This window comes from Equus przewalskii, chromosome 17, assembly GCF_037783145.1.
Source record: "Equus przewalskii isolate Varuska chromosome 17, EquPr2, whole genome shotgun sequence".
NCBI classification, from domain to species: Eukaryota; Metazoa; Chordata; class Mammalia; order Perissodactyla; family Equidae; genus Equus; species Equus przewalskii.
Window position 1 is genome coordinate 71,861,267 of NC_091847.1, and position 13,569 is coordinate 71,874,835.

At 39.8% G+C, this 13,569-nt stretch overlaps 1 pseudogene; it reads left to right on the plus strand.

Moving 5' to 3' along the window:
* The first annotated feature begins 180 nt into the window (after positions 1-180).
* LOC103549679 (elongation factor 1-alpha 1 pseudogene) lies at positions 181-11,531 on the plus strand (annotated as a pseudogene).
* The last annotated feature ends 2,038 nt before the right edge of the window (positions 11,532-13,569 follow it).

The window sequence follows — 13,569 nt, forward strand, 5'->3', positions numbered from 1 at the left end:
GCTGGGAGAGCGGAGGCGGCGTTCGGAGCGGGAGTGCGAATCTGAGGGACGAGGGAGAGAAGGGAGCGGGCTGGGAAGAAAAGGGAGGAGGCGAGGAGAGGGAAAAGGAGGAAAAGGGAGGGGAGGGCTTGAGAGGCAGGCCGGAGAGAAAGAGGAAAGAGACGGGGGGACTCGAGAGGGATGGGCGGAGCGCGGGAGCCCTGGAGGCCGGAGGGGGAAGGGCCGGTGGGCGTCGGGTGGGTGAACCAGGAGCTGGAGAGGCGATTAATGATGGTGAGCTGATCGGGCGAGGGGAGGGGGACGTCAGCTGTCACGTCGCAAACACCTCTCCCTGCGCAGTTTAAAAACCCTTCCTGTGCAATTTTGAACCGCCTCAGGCCTCCGCTATTTCGCTTCTCCCAGCGGTGAGAGAGCACAGTCCCAGCTCTCTGGACCAGTTATCTCGAGAAGAGAACAAATGGCTTGTACCCCGCCTTTTTTTGACTGCCGACGTTGGCCCAGTAGGTAACAGCGCTTACAAGCACCGGCTCATAAAAAACCACCAGCAGGTCGACAAGCTTCTGTTCTTAGTATACGATGAAAGTCTGAATCACAAAAAGCATCGTTAGTCCTTAAAAAACGCTCCCCAAATTTCCACTAACACTGACTCCCCCAACAGGTTTGTGGGTGATCGGTTTGACTCTGACTTGCCTCTTGCTCCCCAGAACCTACACCTCTTGGGGACTTGATGCCACCTTAACGCAAGGAGGCAGTTTCGCTCAAGCTGCCACTCAGACTCTCAAGTGACTTAATTAATTTTGAAGAATTTCAGTTCGGTTTTGCACAAAGGAGGGGGTAAAAAGCAGCTCAAAAACCATTATCACGTATAGCCGTTCAAAACACTGGAGGGTTAGGAGAAGAAAGACACCTTATCTTTAAAGCTAACCCAAGAGCAGATGGTGTGTGTGGCTAACTACAGAAGTCTTCTTAGAATTATTTTTGGCACTGACTAAATTGCATTTCACTTGGGCTGATTTTCTGGTATTTTTCTTCTGTGCAGAGGAAGTTTGGTTATGACACATAAAAATCAAAGAATTTTAAAGCTGAGAGGAAGCTTATAGTTTATTTTGTGCAATACCCTGATGTTCAGATGTGAGAACATCTGGGGTGTGGGGTGGAATGATGGAGGAGTTAGTGCCAAGGATGACAAATCACTTGGGAAAGGATTTAAGTTATACATAAAAGAGGGTATACATTGAGTCTGGGCACTGGAGAACATCACAGACAGAATGTCTGCTCCTTGTTTCTCCTAGCATATCATGACAACCACAAATAAACCAAGAGTGAATCTACACTTTCTCATGTATCTATCCCAGTGCTGCTTAAACTTAATATGCATATGAATTGCTTGGAGATTCTGTTAAAAAAGCAGATTCTGATTCAGTAGTCCTGGAGTGGGACCAAAGATTCTGCATTTCTAACAAACTCCTAGGAGATGCTGGTGATGCTGGTCAGTGGACTACACTTTGGGTAGCAAGGATCTGTCCTGCCTGAGGACTCTGTTACTTGGAGAAAATCGTGAATTTGAAGATGACGCAGCTTACTCTTCTGGTGGCTTTCATGAATTGTGGCAGCCTGCTGCCTTGATTGTCTGCTCAGAAAGGAGTGGGATAGAAGACAATGGACTCTCTATGTTCGCAATCTTGCTGTTCCTACTTTTTTAACTTTCTTTTTTCCTGTCCATCGTTATCTGCCTCCTGGGTTCACTTCCTTTCATATCTAACCTAACCCTCCTGAGCATCACTTAACCACCCTCTGCCAGGCCTGTCAACTTCCTGAACTCTTGTCTTTCATTCCCACTGTGCTTCCAAATTTCCAACCTTGGGTCAGTATAGTCTGGGCTCTGAGCTCTGACAGTAGTGGATCTGCACACGGCTGGAGAAAATGACACAATCATTTGAATACTGTTCAGAAATACTTCTACATGTTTCTGGTCAACTTTCTCTCCTATTCTTCAAATCACCTCTTTTTAAGCTCCCTACACTATCTCTTCTTTCTCTTTTAGCAGATTATTAGTACATAACTTGATCTTCATATTCACAGAATTTTGATTTTGGGGTGCACATTCCTTCAACTCTTCATTCCCAGGTTCATCATTTCCATCCAGTCCTAATTCCGTTAATATATCTAAAATGCTTGGAACAATGCCTGGCACATAGTAAGCATTATTAGCGTACTTTGCTGTCCTTAGAGGATGTCAAAAGCAAATCCCTCTAGTTGTGTTTTAGTTCCCATCCCCTCCCTTCTCTTCAGAAAATTAGTTCTGTCAAGTTCAAGTCTCTGTCAATCTCTCCCATTCTATCCTCCGTCCCCCGAAGGACATAAATATGCTTAGATCTTATTAATTTAAAAAAAGAGACGTCCTCCTTGCAGCTATCACCTGTAGCTCTTGCCTTCTCATCTCAGCAGCGTTCCTAAAGATATGGCTTTTTAAACTTAGATTAATGCAGCCTTTCATAAAGGAAAAGACCATTTTATAGTCATTTGGCAATCACCTCACAACCGAAATATTTAGTAAATTTATTAATATATCAGTTTTTCAGAAAACCTTCTAGGTTTGTTTAAGCTCCCTTTAGTTTTTGTTTGTTTATTTCATTTACTGGAGACAAAGAGTGTCTTCTCAATACAGAGTAACCGCCCTCCTATTACCTAGTTTTTGTGCAGGGGAACAAGGAATCATGCTGTCTGGTGTAGGAATCTATTTGTTTTCTAAAATTAATTTCACTGAACTATGCTGGTCTCAATGTGCTACCCTCACACTATATGTTTTTAAATAAGCTTTAATTTCTCTTTTTCTTAAAAAAAACCTCTACAAATCTCTAATAGATTGGCTCTGAGAAACTAAAATTTATTCCACTCAGTTGGTTTAAAGCTCGTTCTCAAGCTTGTTAGTTTTACATCCTGGTATCTTATATGTGATAGGCATTCAATATATATTTGTTTTTAATTTATTTGAAAATAAGTCAGATTCTACAGATTACAATCATAAAAGCTCACCTTTTCTTTGATGCTTCAAAGCTTAAAAAGAAAAGAAAACATAATGCCAGCAACTCTGTGGCTGCCAGCTCTGTTTCCAAGGAAACAGAGAATAGATCATCAAAAACAAAATAAGGATTTTCAACCTGATTACCCTTTTTTCACCAGTTCAGTCTCCATTCCTGCAAAATGAAAGCCGACATAACCTCAGCCTTGCAATCTAGATTTTTAATTCTGTTTGTGCTTTCTCTCACTATTAAAACCAGGCAAAAAATTTAATCTCTTGGGTTGTATGTTGGTTTTCTTGTAGAGAGAGTTAAACTCATTCACAAGGATGGAGAATACCTTTTGAATACGTATAAGCACTATGTACATTTGCTGAATAACCTAATATGTTTTAACCTCAAAACTGTCAAATGTTTAAATTATTGAATCTCAGATTTAACATTTCTTTGGAATAATATGAGAACGTAATGGAAATTTATAAGAAAAGGATAAAGACTTCTAGAATGAAATGTTTATTTAAAGGAATAAGAAAGAGGGATAGGACAATGAAAAAAATGATAGGAGTCAACAGGAAAATAATTGGATTTCCATTCAATAGAGCAAAATACCAGTCTAACATTGTTCTTTGTTTCACAGATTTGTATTTACCATGGATAAAATCACAATCCTGAAAAATAACAGCTGTAGATAACAAATTCGGTTTAGCATTATAATATTACCTAGAGGTGCTATGTATTTTGTAAAGGCAGTATTCCTCTCAAATCAGCATTTTACACCTTAAACTTACACATTGTTATGTGTCAATGACATTTAATAAAGTGGGAGAAAAAAAGCAGTATTCCTCTACTTTGTCTTCCTTCTTCTTCTCCCCAAAGCCCCCCAGTACATAGTTGTATACTCTAGTTGTGAGTGCCTCTGGTTGTGCTATGTGGGATGCCACCTCAGCATGACCTGGCAAGCGGTGCCATGGCTGCGCCCAGGATCCGAACCATTGGAAACCCTGGGCTGCTGAAGTGGAGCGCGTGAACTTAACCACTCGGCCACAAGGCCGGCCCCTGTATTCCTCTATTTTAAAAATTTAATTGAAACCAGAGGATTCTCTTTGGGATGAAGTGGATAATAGAAACTTGCTTTAATAGAAGTACACTTTAAGAGGCTTTAGATGGCATATCAATATTTTCAGATAATGAATAATGAAATTCAGATAATAACACTAATGGAAAGAATGATTAATGTAATCATTATTTGGAGTATGCCTTATATCAGTTTTCTGCTTATATGTCTATTTCCCCCCAAAGGATTCCAGCTTTTCAAAGGCATGGGCTCTAAGAGGGTCTTGGTCATTTTTAATACCTAAACCAAGTACAGGACCTTGTAACTGGAGGTATTCCATGAATGTTTTTGAATAAATGTTTTTTATTTATTTAAGTAATACTCCATATTTTAATTAAAGGTTTTAGCTACATTTGGGCCTTTTACTATGAAATGCAAAATTTGTGATGTTCAAACACATTTTAGTTATAAACACTAATAGCCAAGACAGACTGTTGTAAAACAACTCTTAATATTTGAAAAAGTTTATGAAAAAGACTTGAAGAGTAAAATATTAATTCAGAAAATTAGCTTAGCTAACATAAAAGACTTTATATTAAAAAAGAATACCAACATGTAAAACAAATATGTACTTGTCTTGAGAACAGTAAGGCACATAGGAAAAGATGGTGAGTTTTGGCTAATGTACATATTTTTATATGTAAGCAAAGTGTGGAACTTGATAAGACCTTTGAAAATATTAGCAAAGGATCTGGAAATGTGTCCTTATCTATATATTGAGGAAGTTGGACCAAATCAGAAATCAACAAACTCTCTGTAAAGAGCCAGATAAAAATTTTCAGCATGATGGGCCATAAGGTCTCTGTCACAACTACTCAACTCTGCTGTTGTAATGTGAAAGGAGCTATAGACAATAGGTAAACAAGTGTGGTTGTGTTCTAATAAAACTTTATTTACAAAAACAGATACTGGGTCAGATTTGGCCTGTGGGCCAAAGTTTGCTGATCCCTGGACTCAAGGATCTTTAATTCAATATTCCAGATTCAATATTTTATAGTGAATGATAACATTAGCCAACATGGATTTTCTGATTTTTCAAACTTGTTAGACATTGGTCAAGAAATACGACTAATGGTGAGATAGCAGACAAACCTAGGCTTTAAGTATAATTCAAACTTTAGCTAAATGCGCATCAATTTAACCAGAGTTCTGTCTATTTAGTATCACTGTGCATATATATGAAATATTGTGACATTGCTTGATGTAGTATTATGACTAATTTTATTAATGGATCCATTTTAAATAACTACCTAATATATTTTATGAAGCATATTCAAACATATATGGATATAGGAAATCTCTCTAAGGAACATTAAGGCATAATAAATACTATTAATTTTTAAGAATCTTAAGTTTCCTCTTAGAGGGCTAGGGACCAAAGTAATGGTCACTCATATGTTAGGACAATTAGAAAGCGATATCAGAAAGCTAAGCCTGCCCAAAGTACTCAGCTGCCTTTCTTATGTGTCTCATTTAAAAAATTCTTAACCTGTGCTTTCCCTGGTCCTGGAGCTAGGCCACTGAGGAAAAGAATCAGGTGTAAAAAAATTTTATGCTAAAAACAGGGTTAGCAGAAGGTTTCAGTTGTACTTAAGGGACAAATGCCTGTTTGAGACACAATCTCAGCAAAAAGGGAATGATGGTGGAAGCCAGTGGACATTTCTAGGAAGAACTGTTGTGGGTATCTTGTTTTCATTCATTAGTTAACTTTTTAATTCTGAAACAGAGGGAGCTCCCAAGAGTTCAAACTCCAAAATGAACTTTTCTCAACTAATAGCATGATGTAAGGAGTCTTGGGTCAATTTTTAACCCTGATTCATTATTTCTATGATTTGAGAAGTTATTTCATTTCTTTGAGCCTCAGTTTCCTCATTTGCAAGATAGAAAGAATATTTCTACCCTGGGGATTGCTGGGAATACAAATATCTGTGTAAAGCGCCTGATAGGTAATAAGCACTCAGAAAAACTAGCTAGTGTTACTCTGAGCTTCATAGCAATCAGCTATTTAGAAAAACTAGTACTTGCCCCAATAGAGTAAAAAGACTTTCCTGGTACCAAAAGGAAAAGAAAAAGGAAAGACTAACAGTTCATTGAACACAAGGACCATCAGCTTTCTATCTGTCAAAGAGGCTAACATGATGTATGGCACCAAATTGACATTCTGTCAAACATTGTCAGAAATACTGACAATTAAAAAAGGTGGGAAGTCCTTAAAGGAGAGATGAGTACACTTTACTTACAGGCAGCAGAAAGATTCACTCTCTGTTAGTTTTTTAGGGACCAGGGAGTCCCCTCCGAGGGAAGCACATTTCAGTCAAGAGTTTCCGTGGCCGGTTGATTGTGGACCTCTGTCCTACCTATGGTTCGAGGCAGCTGTCCAGCATGTTTGTGTTTTTCTGTTTAGTGGCTCTTCCTAAAGCTGTGTGACCCTTTTCCCTTCTGCTACTGCAAGGCCTACTGCAAACCTCCAGCTGCGGGTGTGCTTCTTAAGTCCTCTCTGCTGAGCAGTTGCCTGGTGCCGAAGCCCCCAAGAAAGGAAACACATGGGAAGATTTTGGGCTCGCTTGCTGGATGCTGCACAGGCCAATGCCAAGATGGGTACACAGAAGGGTCCCTGGCTCTGCTGTTCTCAAAACCCTCAATTCAAAAAGTCACTTTATAAAGGCTCTAGGAGCTCCCCTCTGAGAGGTCCTGCATGACTTTGAGCAGAGCCAGAGCCAGCAGAGAGTCTGTCTGGAAGGGGTTGGCCTGATTTTCAACCTCTTGTTACTCTTCCTGCATCTTGGGAGTGGGTCACATGCCATGGGCTTTAGCAGCCAGGTGTGTGCTGGCCTGCAGGTCTGCTCAGTGTAGCCCAGCAGGTCCTACCTCAGTGCTCCTGACTTACCCTGATGCCTCACCAAATGGAGGATGATGGATGCTCCTCCTTTCTCATAAGTGGTGCTGAGATGGATCCCGTCAAGCAGTGAAAAGAATCCAAACAGCAGGAGCTAGACTGAGGTCAGAAACAGGAGGTGACTAGTTGCCAATGTTTAGTCAACAAAAGCAGAGTGAGGAGCAGGACAAAGTTAGTAACCAAGACAACAACCAGAGACTCCAAGTCTGAACAGAAGCAAAGGAGAGAACCAGAGTCTAAGGAATAAAATGAAGATGATTGCTAGTGGTGCAGACCGAGAAGAACAAAGGAACTGAAAATACATTTGTAGTTAAGTTTGCTATAGAGCATTCCACTGTGGTCAGATGTGAGCATGTCTTGGAGGTCCCGGATATGCTCCTTTGAGCATGTCTGTTACCCTTCCTCATTAATATCTGCCTCTCCATCCTAAATATAGGGAGCACTCATGGATTAATAGTACTGGTATGACGTGTACAAGTGGGTGATGGTCCTCAAATAGATATGCGTATACCTATGTTCATAGCAGCATTATTCACAATGGCCAAGAGGTAGAAGCAACCCCAGTGTCCATCGACAGACAAATGGATAAACAAAATGTGGCACACATACACTGACACGCACACACAGTGTAATATTATTCAGCCTTAAAAAGAAAGGAAGTTCTGATACATGCTACTACATAGATGAACTTTGGGACATTATGCGAAGTGAAATAAATCAGTCACAAAAAAGATAATGCTATATGATTCTACTTCTATGAGTCCTCTCTGCTGAGCGGTTGCCTGGTGTAGTCAAGTTCATAGAGACAGAAAGTAGAATGGTGGGTGCCAGGGCGTGGGGGAGGGGAGAGTGGGGACTTATTGTTTAATTACAGAGTTTTAGTTTTGCAAAACAAAAGAGTTCTGGAGGTGAATGGTAGTGATGGTTGCACAACAATGTGAATGTACTTAATGCCACTGAAAAACACTAAAAAATGGTTAAGACGGGAAATTTGTTATATGCATTTTACCACAATTTTTAAAAAAGGGGGTGATGGGCCCAGCCTGTTGGTGCAGCGGTTAAGTTCACACATTCCGCTTCTTGGCGGCCTGGGATTTGCCGGTTCAGATCCCGGGTGCCGACATGGCACCGCTTGGCAAGCCACGCTGTCGCAGGCGTCCCACGTATAAAAAATAGAGGAAGATGGGCATGGATGTTAGCTCAGGGTCAGTCTTCCTCAGCAAAAAGAGGAGGATTGGCAGCAGATATTAGCTCAGGGCTAATCTTCCTCAAAATAAATAAATAAATAAAAATTAAAAAATAAATAAAAAACGGGGTGATTGCCTTGGAGGATTATCACTTTTCATAGCAATGGGTAATGGTGTGAATTATATATGAATTCTGTCCTCAAAGCATTTTCAGTTTAGTGAGAAATCTGATGATTCTTGTTTTCAGGAAAGAGAAAGTATAGAAATATATTTTCAGGAATTTTTAGGAATTGCTTACAAATGGAAGTGTCTTCCTTTTGGCACCACCAATATTCCAGTACTTTTCTGCCAAAATGATAGTTTCCTGAGGAGAAATTAATAGCCCATCCTACTACGAGAGACAGCAGAAGAGGAAAAAAGGGTAGATTAGGACAGTGTGCTCAGGAAAAATCTAGAAAGAAAAAGGGGGAAATGGAGAAAACATAAATGAAAAGTGGAAAGCAACGTGAAATTGGAAGAAAAATAGGAGAACGTAGCCATAGGTCTCTACTGAAGTCCGTGAAGCCCCGGTAGCAAGCGCAGCAACAAGGACTGTGACGCTTTAAGGGGCAATAATCTGTCCGCAGAAGAGCTCAGCAGAGAAGATTTTGTGGAACAAAACAGGACTCGTGAGAAAAACTGAGCATGGACCTCAGCCCCTTTGACCTGTGAGCTGTTGTAATCCTCTGAGGAGAAAGGAGGCCTAAACAACATCTACATAAACTCTCTAGAACTGTGCTCCTTCCACTTTTGTGTGCATTAGAATCCCCTGGAAGGCTCATTAAAATCAAGGTGGTTGTGTCCTCATCCAGAGATTCTTTGTTAGTAGGTCTCGGTTGGGGGCTGAACATTCACATTTCTAACAAGTTCCCAGGTGATGCCAGATATGTATGGTTCGGGGACCACACTGTGAGAACCACAGCTGTAGAATTAAAGAGGTATAGTATATTGGTGATTGGTTGGGTAAGTTTGGATTTTTTTTCTAATGCTTAAAAAGAAACCCCAAATCAAGAACTGTAGTAAGGGACTGTATTGGAAATATTTAAATCCAGGTAGACCCTGTCCGCCATTTGGTCTCTTAATGCAGTGGGTAAGAGTGTGAAAGACAGACTTGCACTGTGTCACTGTCTAGCAGTATGCACTTAGGCAAGTTTATTAACCTTTCTATACCCTATTTTCTTCATCTGTAAAATTAGGATAATGTAGCACCAACCCAATGGTGCTGTGGGAAGATTAAATGATTGATGCATGTAGAGGATTTAGCACAGTACCACGGCACGTGGTAAATGTAGCAGGCATTTGTTTCTGGCAACCCACCATCCATCTCTGCTATTTTTGTACCAGTTTCCATTACCTCTTCACTCGTCTTGTGTATAGCCTTTTGAAATCTGAATATTAGGAACAAAGCCGAGATAATAACCTGACATACTGATCCTCCCAACTTACCATGGAAACCACTTCATCCTCTGGCAGGTAATTTATAGGCAAAAGTATAAGGACCCATATTGCCTTTATAGAAATGTTTAATCCTTGAGTATTTCCTCCAGTGGTTGCTAGAGAGGGAGAAAGATAGCTCCAGAGGTTTCCTGAGTGAATTAATTAGTTTGCGATTGCAATATTATTCAATATCTTATATTCACAGCAGTGTGCTAGAAGCGTAGCAAGGAAAGCAAAAGGTTTTTGTCTTCTCATTTGTGATGAAAATCTGAAGCTAGCTGATAGGATGGAATGCAATTTTTCATTATCTATAAACTCAATAAAGATTATTAATTTGGGAAAAGAATTTTAATTTCAATGAAACAAATAAACGACCAATTCCAGTTCTCTTATGTTTGAGGATGTACTTATAGTAGCTGATAAATGATTGGGTTAATCATTTCTCTTAAATATATCACAAAGGAACACTCAAGGTCATGGCTTCAAGGCTAGTTTATATGCTATAACCTCTTAGGGGAATGCAAACCTTTCCACCTGCACCTGCCACTTAAGAAGATAAGCTCCAATATGGTTCTATTACATAAGCACACTCTCCAGGGACACACAATTGGGGTATGTGCTCTAAGGGTTAGAGTTTGTTGTTGTTGTTTAATGGCTCTTTTTTTTATTGTGTCTCTTGAATGGCTTCATGTAGTAGACATCTTTAGTAGCTACCTGTAATCCTTTCCTTCTTTCCTTGTGAACGGTCCTTTCTCTTCCACATTAGCCATATGCCTCAGGGAGGCCAGTCCCAGTTCCAGCTCTGTGAAGGGGGGGACAGGGTAGTATTTCTTATCCTAGATTGGCATGTGACAAGGGCTTGTGACACAATTCTGGCTATGACAAAATAAGAGGACGTCTGCTGGGGACATACGGGAAAGCTTTCCTTGCTCTAAAAAGGGGCACACAGGAAGGAGGTGAGTTCTTTCTTTGGTGGGCTTACATCTGCATCTGAAGCGGGATAAGGGGCAGCCATCTTGTAACTAAGAAGGGAGCTAGCCTAAAAGATGGAAGGATAGAAGGATATAAAAATCCTGAGAGCTTTGGTGATGTCACTGAGCTGCTGAATTCAGTAACCCTAGAGGCACCATTCCTCAGGATTTTGTTGAGTAAGATAGTAAAGTTTCCCTATTGTTTGACCTATTTTAAGTTAGATTTCCTGTTACCTGCAGACATTATCCTGAAAGTCATCTGTATGATACCAATCCTTGACTAGGGGAAGTATTCAGAGTCTGGTGTTCTCAAACCCAGCACGGTGGTCACCTTTGCTCCGTCAGTGTTACACCTGAAGTAAAGTCTGTTGAAATGCACCATGAAGCTTCGAGCGAAGCTCTTCCTGGGGACAATGTGGACTTCAATGTCAAAATGTGTCTGTCAAAGATGTTCATTGTGGCAATGAACCAATGTCACCAATCTCACCAATTGCTGGTGACACCAAAAATGACCCATCAATGGAAGCAGCTGGCTTCAGTGTTCTATATGCAGCTGCTGTGGATTGTCACACAGCTCACATTACTTGCAAGTTTGCTGAGCTGAAGGAGAAGATTGGTCACTGTTCTGAGAAGAAGCTGGAAGATGGGCCCAAATTCCCTCAATCTGGTGATGCTACTGTCATTGATATGGTTCCTGGGAAGCCCATGTGTGTTGAGAGCTTCTCTGACTATCTTCCTCTGAGTTGTTTTGCTCTTCATGACATGAGGCAGATGGTTACTGTGGGTGACATCAAAGCAGTGAAGAAGCAGGCTGCTAGAGCAGGCATGGTCACCAAGTCTGTCCAGAAAGCTCAGATGGCTAAGTGAATATCATCCCTGGTACCTTCCGCCCCAGTCTTAATCAGTGGTGGAAGAATGGTCTTAGCTCTGTTTGTCTCAATTGGCCATTTAGGTTTAATACTAAAAGACTAGTTAATGATAACAATGCATTGTAAAACCTTCAGAAGGAAAGGAGAATTTTTTGTGGACCATTTGTGGTTTTTGTGTGTGGCAGTTTTAGGTATTAGTTTTTAAAATCAGTACTTTTTAATGGAAACAACTTGACCAAATTCTGTCACAGAATTTTGGGACCCATTAAAGGAAAGTTTAATGAGAAAAAAAATTCTACTACTCAGCCCAATCTATTTGAAGCCCAATCAGAGAGATTACTAAGGAACATGAGGAATCTTTTGAATGATGGATAACTTAATTATCTTGATTGTGGGGATGGTGTCATGGGTGTTTGCATATGCTACAACCTATCAAGTTATACAATTTAAATATGTGCAGTTTATCATCTGTGAACTGTATCTCAAAGATAACTTTTGCTGACTACAATGCAATTAAGTTAGAAATTAATAATAAAGAGAGAACTAGGAAAAATCCACATAGAAATTTTAAAACATTTCTAAAAATTCATGAGTCAAAGGAAATCATGGTAAAATTTAGAAATTCTTTAGAATTGAACAATGAAACAATACATAACAAACCTTATGAGGTGCAGCTAAAGTGTTACTGAGAGGGAAACTTACTGCCTTAAATGCCTTAAACACTTACACCAGAAAATAAAGGGGACTTGATATTTTTAATCTAAGTTAGGAAAAAGAGAGTAAATAAAGAAACAGAAAAAAAGGAAATAAAAATAAGAACTGAAATTAATGAAATTGAAAATACACATATAAAGGAAAGATCAGCAAACAAAAGTTGGTTCCTTAAAATAACTAACTAGAAAAACCTCTGGCACGTTTAATCAAAGGGGAAAAAAAGGAGGAATAAAAGAGTTGAAAAAGGAGACGAGATGCAGTAGACATTAAAAAGATAAAAGGATATTATGATCTACTTCTAGCCAAGGTGGAGTAACAGGCACCACATTTATCACCCTGCCTAAAACAACTGAAAAGCCAGACAAAATATATGAAACAACAACTTTCATTGGATATCAGGGAACAAACAATGATCCCTAAGAGATGGAAAACAAATGAGCAGAACCCTATGATTGAACTTAGTGTCTTGAGAATTTCTGGGCCATGGCACAGGGAGGGAGAGAGAATCAAGGTGGAGCCCAGCAGCTTCTGCAAGTTGCTGAGTTGCTTCTCAGAGAAGGCAGAGCTGAGAGTCCAGAGAAAGCAAAGAAGCTGAAGTTTGCAGGACAGAGTACCTGACTTGAGAAGGCTGCCCAGAGAGAGAACCCGGGACAGCTGCACGAGTGTGAGGAAACTACCTGAGGCCTGAGAAAAGAACATCTGAAAGCATTTTAAGGGAAGGATGCCAGGAGTTCACAAAGGGCCAAGAGTATGCCTGCTACCACTAGCCAGTTTGGAAAATCTCAGAATTTGCGGGCACTGGATGAGTACTCAGAAAGGATTCCAAAGGGAGATGAGAAAACTTTTGGGGGTGATAGATATGTTCACTATCTTGATTGTGGTGATAGTTTCATGGATGTTTACATAGGTCAAAACTTATCAAATTGTATACTTTAATACAGTTTATGGTCTGTCAACTATATCTCAAAAGAGCTGTTAAAAAACATTAAAAAAGAAAAATAGAATCTAGACCACAAATGGACAGTACATAATGCAGTACATAATACTCAAGAAATATTTATTAGTTTTGTCATATGGACAACTTCATACAATAAATTTGAAAACTTATATGACATAAGTGAATTCCTAGAAAAATATAACTTACAAAATTGACTCAAAAAGAAAGGAGGAAGGATAAATTGTTTCATATCCTTTAAAGAAATGAAAGCAGAATTTAAAAACTGCTCCAAAATGAAAAGCATTATGCCCAGAAAACTTTTACAGGCATATTTTAGCAAATGTTCAAACAGGATAAATAAAAAACACAATGTAGTAAGCTAAGA